Below are 12,353 nucleotides of genomic sequence, written 5' to 3'. Positions count from 1 at the left end.
GACGCTCAGACGCTTGCAAACAAAGCTCATTCTTAGCCCCTAACGATTATCGGTAACTACGAAAGGAGAATTCAACCCTGCATGCCGGCACTGTGGTGACGGGACGCAGGTCACTCAAGACCATATACTATGGGAATGCGCCAGCAATCCCCCTCCAAAGACACTCTTGCCAGCTCCCTCAGCGGAGGAATGGGACAAGCTGTTGGCCAGCCCAAGAAAACGTACTCAACTGGTCCTTGTTACGTGAGCTCAAGAGGTCGTCCCCGACTGGAGGCCACCCTAGACTCACCCCAGCCCGAAATATGTCCTTTCATTTTGTAGCAATAAAGTTGTTACCACCACCTCCACGGGAAGAGAAAGGAGCGGTATCTGTCACACGTGTTTCTGTGAACACCTGAACTGCGCCGTAAGGGAAAAAACTGATTGATTTATAGGAAGGGAAAGGCGCGGTAACTGTCTCGCTTGTTTTCTGTGGATCCCTTAACAGTGCCGTAAGGGAAGAAAAAAGGTGGAAGTGAAAGTGGAAAGAGAGAAAGAGGACCGGTAGTGGAGGGCTACGGAGTAATTTTGACCACCTGGGGATCTTTAACGTGCGCTGACATCGCAACAGCACACGGACGCCTCTTCGTTTCGCCTCCATCGAAACGCAGCCGCCGAGTTCGGCTTCGAACCCGGGTACTCCGGCACAGTAGTCGGGCGTCTTACCACTGCACCACACCGGCAGGTCGCGAGTAATTGATTTATCTATAGGAAGGGAAAGGCGCGGTAACTGTCTCACTTGGTTTTCTGTGGACACCGCAACCGCGCCGTAGGGGAAGGGAGGAAGATGGGAGTGAAAGTGGAAAGAGAGAAAGAGGAGCCGTAGTGGAGGGCTACGGAGTAATTTCGACCACCTGGGGATCTTTAACGTGCGCTGACATCGCACAGCACACGACACCTCTTCGTTTCGCCTCCATCGAAACGCAGCCGCCGAGGTCGGGTTCGAACCCGGGTACTCCGGCACAGTAGTCGGGCGTCTTACCACTGCACCACCCCGGCGGGGCTCGCGAGTAATTGAAGGGGGAAGGTGGCACTGAAAGTGGATAGAGAGAAAGAGGAGCCGTAGTGGAGGGTTGCGGAGTAATTTCGACCACCTGGGGATCTTTATCGAGCACTGACATCGCACAGCACGCGGACGCCTCTTCGTTTTGCCTCGCAGCGTTTTGCCTCGTTTTGACTGAAGCGGCTGCGTTCCAATACGCAGCCGCTGCGGTCGGGTTCGAACCCACACCATCGCTCCTGTCGCCTGGCGTTCCTTGGCGCTCTTTCAAGTGTGGGATTGCAGATGCCAGGAACGCTAGGCAATTTGAGACGTCTGGTTAGTCGCTTCGAATTTGGCGGCTGGTGATGTCACTTCTCTGTCGACCAATTATGTGCGCCGCTGCCGCCGACAGCTTTTGTCAACGCTAGTACAGTCTTGGAAGGGTGGCTGTTCCTGGCCGTACGAGGCTGGGATGGTAGGTCAACGCCGCTTGCGGCGGTGGCTAATAATAATAATAATATTAATTGGGTCACAGGAAGGGAAAGGCGCAGTATCTGTCACACTTTCTCTGTGGACACCTGAACTTCGTCGAATGGGAAGGGACGAAGATGGGAGTGAAAGTGGAAAGAGAGAAAGGGGAGCCGTAGTGGAGGGCTACGGAGTAATTTCGACCACCTGCGGTGGCTAGCCAGCCACAGCTTTTTATCTGTTGTAGGCCGTCATTGCACCCGCTACTGCTTCGATGGTGGACGATGGCTGTTGCGGCGGACGTCTTTCTCCCACTCTTCTTTTTCCTTTCTTATTATTTTCTCTTCTGTCCGCACGAAGACGCACGAGGGCCCCGCCGGGGTGGTGCGGTGGTAAGACACCCGACTACTGTGCCGGAGCACCCGGGTTCGAACCCGACCACGGCGGATGCGTTTCGATGGAAGAAACACGAAAAGGCGTCCGCGGACTGTGCGATGTCAGCGCACATTAAAGATCCCCAGGTGGTCGAAATTACTCTGTAGCTCTCCGTTACGGCTCCTCTTTCCACTTTCACTCCCACCTTCATCCCTTTCCTTACGGCGCGGTTGTAGTGTACACAGAAAACAAGTGAGACAGTTACCGTGCCTTTCCCTTCCTATAAACCAATCAGTCAGACGCACGAGGCAGCGGAGGTGGGTGCGCGTCTTTCTTTCCCTCTTCTTTTTCTTTCTCTCTTCTGTCCGCATGAGGCAGAGTGGTAAGACGCCCGACTACTGTGCCGGAGTACCCGGGTTCGAACCCGACCTTGGCGGCTGCGTTTCGATGGAGGCGAAACGAAGAGGCGTCGTGTGCTGTGCGATGTCAGCGCACGTTAAAGATCCCCAGGTGGTCGAAATTACTCCGTAGCCCTCCACTACGGCTCCTCTTTCTCTCTTTCCACTTTCACTCCCATCTTCCTCCCTTCCCTTACGGCGCGGTTGCGGTGTCCACAGAAATCAAGTGAGACAGTTACCGCGCCTTTCCCTTCCTATAAATAAATCAGAAAATCAGGTGGCTCAGCTGTAGAGCCAGTAGCAGGCCCGTGCATTTTCTTTTTTTTTTCTTCCTACAACTACAACAAAAAATGAAGAAATGTCGGGTCATCATCCCTTGGGGTCTTTATTAAAATCGCCCGTGATGTGTACTAACTCGTTCATTACGGATACGCAGCCCGTTTGCCACAACGTCTAGGGCTGTCTCAATGGTGGCCTGTGGAGATATGTACACACCGGTTAGGATGATCCCACTTTCACATAGTTTGACACATGCAGTTTCTCTGTGTTCACCGAGTATTGGAGGAAGCTAGGTGACGCAAACGCCGAACGCTGTCCCTGACATAAATGCACACCCCAGCGTATCACACCTGAACGCGATGGAACTAATGGTGCTCACTAGGCTTAATAGGCATTTGGAGGTTCCAAACTCGCTCCCTCATACCCTCATTGGTTTTCATTCCCGCGTATCTGCACAGGACCTTTTCCTTATACTCCAGCATACTTAGCATGTGGTAGCTCTCAGCCTCACGCCCTGGTCGCAGTCGATGTCCGCAAGGCATTCGATTGCGTCTCCCATGACCACATTCTTACCTGCCTTTCCAGCGCCGGCTGCGGCTCCCGCATGTATAACTAACTACATTAGAGCTTTTCTTTCCAATCGCGAGGCCCGTTTCTGAGCATTGAACTTCACTTCTACACCCCAATGTCTCACCCGGGGTACCCCGCAGGGTGCCGTTCTTTCACCCATCCTTTTTAATATCGCCATGGCTCCTCTCGCGATTCAGTTATTGTATATTCTCGATCTTCAGCATTTTTTTTTACGCTGACATCACTCTGTGGTGCTCGCGTGGGTCTCCTGGTCACGTTAAAGACACCATTGAGCAGGGATTGGATATCATTTCTCACTTTCTTGACCATGCAGGCCTGTCTCCCGTACCCGGGAAGTCAGAACTCCTACTTCTGACTCACTCTGTTTATCAACGACCTCACAACTAACTGATATCCCTTACCTTGGGCAGCTCCCCAATCCCCAAAGTTTCTCAATGCCGCGTTCTTGGCATGCCTCTGTATGCCGCCAAAAATTTCGGGGCTCTCCATGCGGCTGTTGCTACCTGTCAGTCCGTCACCCATTTACTTCGCCGAGTTGTGAGACGGTCCTCTGGCCTGAGGGAAGCTCATGCCTGTCGACTGGCTCAGACGCTGGCTCTTAACAAATTATTTTACTTTATACCATATCTTTCAATCACCCAGGGCCAGCTAGACACACTTGCAACAGCTCTTCACGGCCTTTATAAAGCTGCTCTTTGTCTTCCCGTAACCACTTCCAGCGATAAGCTTTATGCCACCGGGCTTTTTCATCCTCTTCGCAGTCTCCTTTCCCTTCACCGTGACCAACAGATAGCTCGCCTATCCGGCACAGTTCATGCACGTTGGCTTCTAAACAAGGCTAACATATCCCACATCGAGTCAGGCCCTCTGCGAACTCCTTCTCCTCCCCCCTCCCCCCCCCCCGAGGCCACAAACCTCCATATACTTTCTCTTCCAGCCAATATGTCGCCGGTTCTGCTTGCTGGCCGCCGACATGCTGTTGTCTCTAATCATAGTCCGCCCTTCAATACCCATGGAGTCGCTTACACGGATGCCTTTTATATGGCTCCTCGTGGGTCCGGAAGCCAGGTCCTCTTTCATCCTCGTCTACCTACCCCTGTCACACACACTAGCGGCCCCTTTCTCCACCCTCCGGATATTATTTCGCTTGAAGTTCTCTCCATTATTCATGCAATTCAAAGTTTCCATTCTCTCCCACCTGTGCCTCAGTATATTATATACACAGACTCCCAGGCTGCTATCCGTGCCATTAAATCTAAAAGTCTAACACATCATCTGTCCACGGAGCTCGAGGTTACACTTGTAGCGCTGCAGCCCTGCCCCGTCTTCCTCCGATGGATCCCTGGACACTCGGGGATTGGCGGCAATGATCTGGCGAACCAGCTCGCCCATGAAACTCGTAACAGGGCACCGCTCATCCCCTGGCCAAGATCCTTGGAGGGCGGGTCGAGAGTGTCTCTTCGCGCCACCATCAGCGAATACTACAATACTGTTTGGTTAGACCGCAATCTCTACCCAAACCCTCATCCTAATCTTTCCGTTCGGGAGGCTCATATCCTTCGGCAAATACAGTTGAACATACTCATAGTCCCCGCAAGGCTATATCTATACAAATTCCGTCGCGATCCATCATGCCCCAACTGCCCATCCCCTCATGCCAACCTTTCACACTGCCTATTTTCATGTCTGGTTGCATTGCAATCGGGATTCTTTCCCACCTCCTCCCATACTACCTGGACGTGGGTGGACTGGCTTGGTGCTGAGGGTGAAGGAGAACAGCGCCTGCTCGTCCAGCAGTCCATTGATGTATTAGGCGCCTAAGTGTTGCGCCTCAATAAAGTCTTGTACTACTACTGCTATTACTCTCTTGTTGTTGTTGTGGCTGTAGGACGAAAGAAAGGAAAATACACTTGCCTGTTACTGGCTCTGTAGCTGAGCCACCTCCGCTGCCTCGTGCGGACAGAAGAAAAAACTGATTTATTTATAGGAAGGGAAAGGCGCGGTAACTGTCTCACTTATTTTATGTGGACACCACAACCGCGCCGTAAGGGAAGGGAGGAAGATGGGAGTGAAAGTGGAAAGAGAGAAAGAGGAGCCGTAGTGGAGGGCTACGGAGTAATTTCGACCACCTGGGGATCTTTAACGTGCGCTGACATCGCACAGCACACTGACGCCTCTTCGTTTCGCCTCCATCGAAACGCAGCCGCCGAGGTCGGGTTCGAACCCGGGTACTCCGGCACAGTAGTCGGGCGTCTTACCACTGCACCACCTCGGCGGGGCGCGGACAGACGAGATTTTTTTTTTTTTGATTTATTTATAGGAAGGGAAAGGCGCGGTAACTGTTTCACTTGATTTCTGTGGACACCGCAACCGCGCCGTAAGAGAAGGGAGGAAGATGGGAGTGAAAGTGGAAAGGGAGAAAGAGGAGCCGTAGTGGAGGGCTACGGAGTAATTTCGACCACCTGGGGATCTTTAACGTGCGCTGACATCGCACAGCACACGACGCCTCTTCGTTTCGCCTCCATCGAAACGCAGAGGCGTCGTGGACAGACGAGAAAATAGACAAGAAAGAAAAGAAGAGGGAGAGAAAGACGCTCGCCGCAACAACAGCCGTCGTCCACCACCACCGAAGCGGTGGCGGGTGCAATGACTGCCTACAACAGATAAAAATCAGTGGCTGGCTAACCCCCGCCGCAAACGGCGTTGACCTACCGTCCCAGCCCTGTAGGGCCAGGAACTGCCACCCCTCACCACCTCTGATCTACTCTCTTGGCTGAGATCAACGCATTTATAGACCAACACAGATTTGTGACGTAAGCGCGATGCGGTGGCGCTTCTGTCGCCAGGCTGGGCCGGTTGGGGGTGACACCGATTCTTAGCGCCCGTAGGAATACATCAACCCGAAAAATTTCGAAGCAATTTTCTAATTTCACGGCGCACGTATGATTTTGTTATGCAGTACAGAGCCACCATGAACAGATCCACGAACAGATGAACCATGATTCTAGAATACATCAACCCGAAAAATTTCGAAGCAATTTTCTAATTTCACGGCGCACGTATGATTTTGTTATGCAGTACAGAGCCACCATGAACAGATCCACGAACAGATGAACCATGATCCTAGAACAGATCACGAAAATATGAAATGTCATTAACGAGGCGAAGTATATTTAAAATACCGCGAAACGTATACGAGTGCAAATTGGGAGGGCGACCCATAGAAACACATGTAAACACAACCACGGCCGCCCGATGGAAGCGCACTGGGTGCGGCCTGCTACGTCGCGCCGCCGTCAATGGGCAAGCGCGTCCTTGGAGAGGTTACAGTTGCGCCCTCTATTTTTACTAAGGGCGCCACTGTTCGGGGACACGTCGCCGCCGGGATCGCCGGCTCTGAGTGCGCGGTTTGCTTCCTTTTTGGGTTCGTTCGCCTCGCGTCTGCGTGGTAAACGTAAACTTTTTTTTGTGTGCGCGTGTGCAAGCACGTTAACGTTGAGACGAGATGCGTTTGTTTTTTAAGGCGAAAGCCGTTCTAGGCTCATGGAGCGAAAATCTGTGCGCAAAAGCTGTGCCTGTAATCTGTGCGTCACATCTGTGCACTGGTGTGTCAGTCGCAAAACCGGCCGTGCAAGGAGGGAGATTAAGAATGAAAATGATTGATGGTGATAGGTAATCAATAAAAGTTATAAACAGACATTGATAGAAGTAATGACTAATGCTAATGACTAATAATGGCTAATGACTAAAATGATTTGTAATGACCAGTATATCAAACTACGACATGTAATGACCGCAATTGATTAGAAATGAGTAAAAGTGCTAAGCGATGTGTGATAATGACTTAGTACCTAGGCATGACTCATCATTACTGTTAATGACTACGAAATGACCAATATGTGAAACGACGACATGTAATGACCACTGCTGATTCTAAATGAGTAACCTACTTAGTTATGAGTGATAAGGGCTACAACGACTACGCAGGCAGACTCATCATGACTGGGAAACGACCAATATATCAAACGACGACTTGAAATGACGAACTGTGGCAAACGATGAGAGGCAAATGATAGGAGAAGGGTAGGTTTTCGCCGTCCTCCGCTTAAGAGACATCTAAGAGACCCTCTAACTTTATCTGCTGAGCTCGCTTCAGGCAGACAGCAGCGAGGAGTGGAAATGCACTCGCTTCCTCTGAAATGAAAGCGGCGCTGAGGGTAAGTGCAGATGCTGAAGCATAATACCCTATCAGCTGCCATTGAATTTGCTACAAGAGAAAGCAGATTGGACTTGTTGGTGATTAATTATAGGTTAACCGTGCAAACAACGTGACGGGAACGCAGGAGAGGAAGACGGCACAACCGAGCTAGTTGTGTCGGCCTCTTTTCCTATGTTCCCACCACGCTGTTTAACCTATTTAGTTACCAGGAAGATGGCCAGTGAATTAGGATTTTTAACGATGTGTTGTGAAGCAGATGAACACGATGAGGTAGCACCAGAAGCTTTTCTCGCAGGTTATGTTGCGAGGACATATCAAAAAAAGCTACGAAGGGTTTTTCTTTTATATAAGCATGCAATTTGTTCTAAATATTGCCTCGCTAGTCTGAGTGGCCTTGCAAGTAAAGGAGCCTGTGCATACATTTGTTTATACTCTTCAGACTGTTTGAGCCGATGCGATAAAATGAAAAGCCACGTTCCACAGAAAATCCGGCGCCCGCTCTGTCGGCGGAAAGTCGAAAAAAAAAAACCTATTTGGTAAGAGGCATTTTAGTTGGTGATATGGCCAGACACCTTTGGCACAATGAGAACACATGACATGTTCAATGTGTCAGGAGCTGCCAAACCAGAGAGAGTCAATAAGATGTCAGGGTGAAATGGGAATTATTGAAAGCGGCACCCTTAGATCCCAAGTCAGGCACACTATACTCCTATAGGGCACGTTCATACGGCTTCGGTAAAGAGGGGCTTTATATAGCTATGTGTAGGGTGCTATTTCATACAATGCGGTGTCTTAAGGCTGCATTCTAATGATATGCGACAGAGGCAGCAATTACTGGATACGGTGAATAAACAGGTAGCAAAGTACGGGCACTCTAACGAGGCTCCTCAAGGATACTTAAGAAGCCCAAGTTTTGTTTATCACTATCAGGTTGTTGCTTAATTTATGCGATATTTGGTAAGGGTTTTGAGGCGAAATGTCAGTCGTGCAAAAGCCTGTTGCAGGAAATATCAGTCAACTGGACCAGTTACAGGTTAATGAAAACCAAGGACAATGGAGGCTTGATGATGTGCTCTTAAGCTTTGTCAGCTTAAGAGCCCCTTTATTAACAGGATGATGAAGTCTGATGAGGTCTGCAAGCTGTGTAAACTTCTAATTTCATCACTGTTTTCTCACTGTACACAGTACCTGCAGCTAATCTATAAAAACTGATCGTGCCCATGCTAAGGCGCTATTCAAGATATCGTTAAGTTGCTGCCCCCATTGATAGCGAGCTGGGCTGAAAATGTCAACTCAACAGTGGAGCGACGTTTATGGCTATGGCATAAACCTCTCAAGAAAGGTTTTCCGTCTGCGATTGGTAATTTTCTTCCTTTTTTTGTGTGTGGCCATTAAATAAGCGTACTCGGCTGCTCGCTGAATCTCGGCTGCAGTTGCGCTCTGAAGCGTGAACATTCTTGTGATCGCAGCTAAGAGTTTCACAACAGGAACTCTCGATGCGCGTTCTTCCATTGAAAATTATTAACCAGCAAAATTGTATGGGTTTGCGAGCAGCCAATAAAAATAGTAATAAAAAATTTCGGCGCATATACGTAGCACCTTGAGGCAGACCGGCTCTACCAAGCGCGCTTACTTTTTCCGGTCATGCAAAATGCGGGAAGCCATGACGGATAGCGTTCTGGCGACAAAGTTTAAGGTCTGCAACTGAGTCGAAGATCCCAGGTTATCGTCTAGATTTAACCTAATAAACACCTTTATATTTCCACCGTCACATGTCAGAATGAGCTAGAAAGGTTGATTACATGTCGCATTTTCACAGTGGTTGCTCATAGGATGACATTTTTTTATTGGATAGCGCTGGCAGCTTAGAGCAGGTTGACATCAATTTGTGTATAAAAGCTGTATGCAGGAATGAGTAAATGGTATGAAAATGGCACACGGAATTCGCGACATAGTTAATTAAGTGGTTATGCATTAGGCTACCATGGCAGCTGAATTGTTTCGAATTGTTCACAGCCGGGTCACATTTTCATGTGACAAACAAATGGATCGGAATGCAACATCACGGTAATGCGAGCTCTCCAATCGAGTGGCCTTGAACCATCGTCACTATAAGTTTTTCGGGGTACACTACAGTATATACATCTTTGCCGAGCAAGCGCTAAGTGCTGACATGGTCACACTGGACATGACAGTATATACTAATTCGTGTTGCCAAACTGTTTAAAGGGGAGCTCTTATATCCTTAAAATAAAAGGCTTCTACAACGCCGACGCCTCCCTCAAAGCGCTGTCAGGCGCAGCTCTCCGCGCGCGGCTGTCCCTGAACGGTGGCGCCGCGGCGGTGGCGACTGGAAGTAGGCGTCTCCCGCCGGTTTCGGGCGACGTAGCAGGCCGCACCTAGTGCGCTTCCATCAAGCGGCCGTGACACAACATACCGCAACTTACCGAACGTCTTGTATCACGCCCCGATATTATGTTGCATGGCACACTACATTCCCCTGCAAGTACTGCAAGTCTGACGACTTGTGAGACCGTTCACAGCACGATAAACTGACCGCGCACAGTTGCCGACGGCAATGCATCACCACTGTCACCAGCAGACGCTCCGGAGCTGGAGGCGGCCGCGGTGGGTATCGCCTGCTGCGCCGTCCTCTGCTGCAATGCGCGACTCTCGTTCGGTCCGTATTGTTGTACGGCGTTTGACAATTGTCTTTTAAATGTCATTTTGTCTAGGATGTATCACTTGAGGGACAGCATTACCAAGCTAATTTACTTCATGCGGCAGCATATCAGACTGTAAACAAAACTACATGTTTCGCTACATGAACATTTTGAGGGTCTCCGGTTGACAATATAGATTATTCGATTATGTTTTAAAAGTAGACCGCCTCCGCAATGACGCAGCATGCTTCTTCAAGGCGCTGGTCAATGTTTAATGACCGGTAGCCACTTATGGTGCTCTGCGAAACGAGAAAAATTTTGCGGTAAGTTGCGCTTACTTCTGTTTTTATGGGTCGCCCTCCCAACTAGCACCCCCTACGTTTAGCGGTGTTTTAAAAATACTTCGCCTCGGTCATGAGATTTCATACTTTCGCGATCTGTTCTGGATGTTGACTGTTACTCTGCACTGAATAAGGACATCACAGGTGTCTCGTGAAATTAAAAAAACTGCTTAGAAATATTTCGGTTCCATGTATTCCTATAGGCGTTAACCCTATTTTTCACCCACAGTCGGCTGCGACGCCGCGAGCGCCTCCTTGGTTTGTAAACACGGTGTTGGTCTATAGCCCGGAATCGAATTGGAGTCAACCGGGCCCAGTAGGTTCCCATAGAAGCAATGGGGCGGAAAAATCGCTGGAGACACTAGCAGCTTCTGTTTTTTTGGCGGTAAAGACTCGCATCGCTAAATTGCGTCCATACGCACCTGAGAGTAGAACAACCCACACGGCATTTGACATCCGACGCACGACCGTCGGTACGCCCGCTTCAGACGTTCGGACCTCCGTCGGTCATCCAGTTTTTGTCCCTAAGTCGTCTCTCGGACGTTCTACGGACCATCCGATGCAAGACCGCAGAACATGTACAGTTAATCCAGCGGACGTCCGAACTCGTACATACGGACTATTCTCGGACATTTCGTAGTAGCATGCATGCCTAGCATATCCGCGTGGTTTTTACATGCATTTTTTTGTAAAACGGTTGCAGGCCACTGTTTTTATTAAAATAATTAGTCGTAAGTGAAATGAAAGTTTTATTTCACGATATGTACATACACAAAGAAGAACGTGCTTAGTCAGATGTGCTCTTGCGGGTTGAGCTGACCGTTCCGATGAATGCTTCGGCCACGATTTCGCGACAGCCTCAGAGGTGCCCCTTGAGTCCGGGTGCAGGCTCCTCACTGCAGCTAGAAAAAAAAGCAGTTCAAAATACCACACTGAGAACTCGAAATTGTTTGGTGGCGCAAAACATCTGCACAGCGAATGACATAATCATGGGATGAGATTACTACTACTACTATCTAAAAAGATAAATGCAGTGCTACTATCTAAAAAGATAAAAGCAGTGCCTCTGGAAGCAAACAGTGGGAACGTATGCGATTTGAACCAGAGCTGCGTTGTAACGGTTGCAACTTGTAACGCTAAAGGCGAATCGTAACATTTTACTATCAGTTAACCCGCTGGCTTATTCGGCTGTTATTTGCCAGATAGTAGATAACTGTATCGTTTTTAAAATCAGTTTTGGTAATTTACTTGCCTGATACGATTAGAATCAAGCTGAAACATGTCTCTGTAGCATCGGTGGTCGGTGACCCAGATAGCGAGGCTTGGCTGCTTATGGGTCGCCGCGGCAACGATGCTGCAGAAGGATTTCAAATTATTTGTGGTCGAACCAGGCAAGTACGTAATCTAAACTGGTATTAAAATAGACAGACGGTTGTATGCTATACGTGTGCCGAATTTCAGCGTGAATAAGCGAGTGGTTTAATCGACAGAAGCATTTTGCGGTTCGTGTTGACCGTTGGAAGACTCGCACCAAATGAACCACTCCCAAAGCCAAAATCTGCGCTGTTAATTACTAGACAGATTGAAGAGCTCTTAAATAACCCTGATGGGTGCATTAAAAGATGCTTGCTTACCACGACACGGCTAGATATATGCTCCGGATTGTGAATCGCACGCCGACGAGCTAAGCTACGGTGAGAACACGGACACACGTGCTGAGCGGCTAGCGGCTATGGCTGGCGTAGGCTTAGGCTGGCTTAGTCGAGACTTTGGCCGAGTCGCCAGTAACGTATATGTAGCATGTTACCACATTATGCCGAAATAAAAACTTCGAAATAAATTTTTTAATGTGTCACTATGAACAATATGCAGCATTTTGTATTAAAACAGTTTTTAACAGCAGTTTATTAAAATTATTCGTACACTTTGAGTCAAGACAAGCCGAAGCCATCTATGATATGTAAACAAACGTGGCAGATAAAACGTAGATAATATATT

At 49.0% G+C, this 12,353-nt stretch overlaps 1 pseudogene; it reads left to right on the top strand.

The window, feature by feature from the left end:
- Nucleotides 1-2,900: 2,900 nt before the first annotated feature.
- Nucleotides 2,901-4,953, top strand: LOC146186957 (uncharacterized; annotated as a pseudogene).
- Nucleotides 4,954-12,353: the final 7,400 nt, after the last annotated feature.

The sequence above is a fragment of the Amblyomma maculatum genome, chromosome 6, assembly GCF_055883805.1.
Source record: "Amblyomma maculatum isolate TAMU_Amacu chromosome 6, ASM5588380v1, whole genome shotgun sequence".
In the NCBI taxonomy this organism is placed as follows: Eukaryota; Metazoa; Arthropoda; class Arachnida; order Ixodida; family Ixodidae; genus Amblyomma; species Amblyomma maculatum.
This window is presented reverse-complemented; position numbering and strand designations above follow the sequence as displayed.